Source organism: Apium graveolens, chromosome 6 (assembly GCF_009905375.1).
Source record: "Apium graveolens cultivar Ventura chromosome 6, ASM990537v1, whole genome shotgun sequence".
NCBI lineage: Eukaryota > Viridiplantae > Streptophyta > Magnoliopsida > Apiales > Apiaceae > Apium > Apium graveolens.
Genome location: NC_133652.1, coordinates 7,241,750 through 7,244,769, shown reverse-complemented (window position 1 = coordinate 7,244,769; position 3,020 = coordinate 7,241,750). Strand labels below are relative to the sequence as shown.

General features: G+C 43.6%; 1 non-coding gene across 1 annotated transcript; it reads left to right on the top strand.

Annotated features, from left to right (window-relative positions):
• Window positions 1-2,660: 2,660 nt before the first annotated feature.
• LOC141669398 (small nucleolar RNA R71) lies at window positions 2,661-2,767 on the top strand. The gene has a single exon (XR_012553684.1). It is a non-coding gene; the product is annotated as a small nucleolar RNA R71 (small nucleolar RNA).
• Window positions 2,768-3,020: the final 253 nt, after the last annotated feature.

Here is a 3,020-nt window from a genome sequence, read left to right as displayed (position 1 = left end):
AATTAGTTTCCACGCACCTTTTGAGTACGGCGCGCAGATTATTCAAACATTCATCATATGAATGTCCAAAGACGGAGAAGTCGTCCATGAACACTTCGACATTATTTTCAATCATGTCAGAGAATATAGCCATCATACATCTCTGAAAAGTGGCCGGGGCGCCACATAACCCAAACGAAACTCTGCGAAAAGCAAACGTGCCAAATGGACAAGTGAAGGTAGTCTTTTCCTGATCCTCTGGTGCAATACAAATCTGATTATACCCTGAATAACCATCCAGAAGACAAAAATACTCATGACCCGCCAACCTGTCAAGCATCTGATCAATAAATGGAAGAGGGAAGTGATCCTTCCTTGTGGCTTTGTTCAATTTTCTATAATCCATGCATACTCTCCATCCTGTAACTGTTCGAGTGGGGATGAGCTCATTCTTTTTATTTGCTACCACAGTGATACCTCCTTTCTTAGGTACACATTGTACGGGGCTTACCCACGAGCTGTCAGAAATAGGATAAATGATGCCTGCATCCAGCCATTTCAGAATTTCTTTCTTCACCACCTCCTTCATGATAGGATTCAGTCTTCGCTGCTGTTCCACAGTCGGCTTACTACCTTCCTCTAGCAGAATTTTATGCATACAATATGAAGGACTTATCCCCTTGATGTCTGCTATGGTCCATCCAATAGCCGATTTAAATTCTCTCAAAATCCTTAAGAGCTTGTCTTCCTCACTACCTGAAAGGTCAGATGAAATAATAATAGGTAAAGTAGATGCATCACCTAAAAAAGCATACCTCAAGTGTTCAGATAATGGCTTGAGCTCCAAGGTAGGTGTTTCCTCTATTGATGGTTTGAGCTTTCCTTCAGTATTCTTGAGGTCAGAAGTACCGAGAGATTCAAATGGCATGTCCAGCTTTCGCTTCCAGGGAGAAGCGTTCAGATATTGTAATTGCTCGTTGCCATCTTCATCATCGCTGTCAAAATCCCCCACTAAGGCCTTTTCCAATGCATCAGACATTAGCATGCGATCGAGTTCCGAAGTAACCGCAGAATCAATCACATCCACTTTAAAGCACTCCTCATCTTCTGTAGGGAATTTCATTGCCTTGAATACGTTGAAGGTCACATCCTGATCTTGTACCCGCATAGTAAGTTCACCTTTTTGTACATCTATCAAGGTACGGCCAGTAGCCAAAAAAGGTCTTCCCAAGATTATGGGAATCTTCTTATCTTCCTCAAAAGCCAGAATAACAAAATCTGCAGGAAATAAGAGCTTATCCACCTTGACGAGCACATCCTCCACTATGCCCCTTGGGTAAGTAATGGAACGATCAGCCAACTGTAGAGACATGTATGTGGGTTTTGGATCAGGCAGATCCAGCTTTTTAAAGATCGACAACGGCATCAGATTAATGTTTGCTCCCAAATCACAAAGGCACTTGTCAAAAGTCAAATTGCCAATGGTGCAAGGAATGGTGAAGCTACCTGGATCTTTCAGTTTCGGTGGTAACTTTTGCTGCAGAACAGCGCTGCATTCTTCCATGAGAGCAACGGTCTCAAGGTCATCCAGTTTCACCTTCCTTGAAAGAATACTCTTCATAAACTTCGCATAACTAGACATTTGCTCCAGAGCCTCAGCGAAAGGTATATTGATGTGAAGTTTCTTGAACACCTCCAGAAACTTACCGAACTGTATATCCAGCTTTTGTTGCTGCAATCTCTTAGGAAAAAGTGGTGGAGGATAGAGCTGTTTCTCCCCTGTATTAGCCTCAGGCAGAGTGCGTTCAACAGTAGTCTTCCTTGGTTCCGCCGCTTTCTCCTTTTGCTTAGCTTCTTCATCTCTAATTTCAGCTTCTCCTTCTTTTTCCTTTTCAGCATCAACAACTTTTCCAGACCTTAAGGTAATAGCCTTTACTTGTTCTTTAGCTTCCTTCCTGCCTGGTACTTCCGTGTCACTGGGAAGAGTGCCAGGTTGACGATTGAGCACTGCATTGGCTAATTGACCGATTTGATTTTCCAAGGTCTTGATAGAAACCGCCTGACTCTTGCATAACAGCTTAAGTTCCTCAAAATCAGCACTAGTAGGTGCAGCTGTACTTCCCTGTTGAGGATATGATTGCCTTGTAGCATACTGCTGTGGTTGCCGGAATCCAGGTGGGTTAAACTGTTTACTCACTCCTTGCTGATATGGTGGCTGAATAGCATTCTGATTATTCCCCCAGCTGAAATTTGGATGATTTCTGTTATTAGGATGATAGGTCGCTGGCACAGGCTGATGTTGTCGCTGATAATTATTCACATACTGAACAGATTCGTTGACAAGAGAACACTGATCCGTAGCATGAGAACCTGCACAAAGCTCACAAACCATAGCTATTTGATTAACTCCATATGTAGCCAGAGAATCAACCTTCATTGATAGCGCTTGAAGCTGGGCTGTAATAGCGGTGGCTGCATCAACTTCCAGAATACCTGCTACCTTACCTGACGTCATCCTCTGAGTTGGGTTTTGATGCTCATTTGCAGCCATAGTCTCTATAAGATTATACGCCTCAGTATAGCTTTTAGCCCATAAGGCGCCTCCAGCTGCTGCATCGAGCATGGGCCGAGATTGGGCCCCCAAACCATTATAAAAACCAGTAATCACCATCCAATCAGGCATTCCATGATGTGGACATTTTCTCAACATTTCCTTGTAGCGTTCCCAAGCCTCGCACATAGATTCTGTAGGTTGCTGCGCAAACTGAGTAAGAGCACTCCTCATAGCAGCAGTCTTTGCCATCAGATAAAACTTCACCAGAAACTTTTGCGCAAGATCTTGCCACGTAGTGATGGACCCAGCTGGTTCAGAATGTAACCAGTCTTTAGCCTTGTCCCTCAGTGAGAATGGGAAAAGCCTCAACTTGATAGCCTCATCAGTCACGCCATTATACTTAAAAGTGCTGTAGATCTCAACAAAATTCCTTATGTGCATGTTGGGGTCTTCAGTCGCCGCTCCTCCAAAAGAAACAGAATTCTGC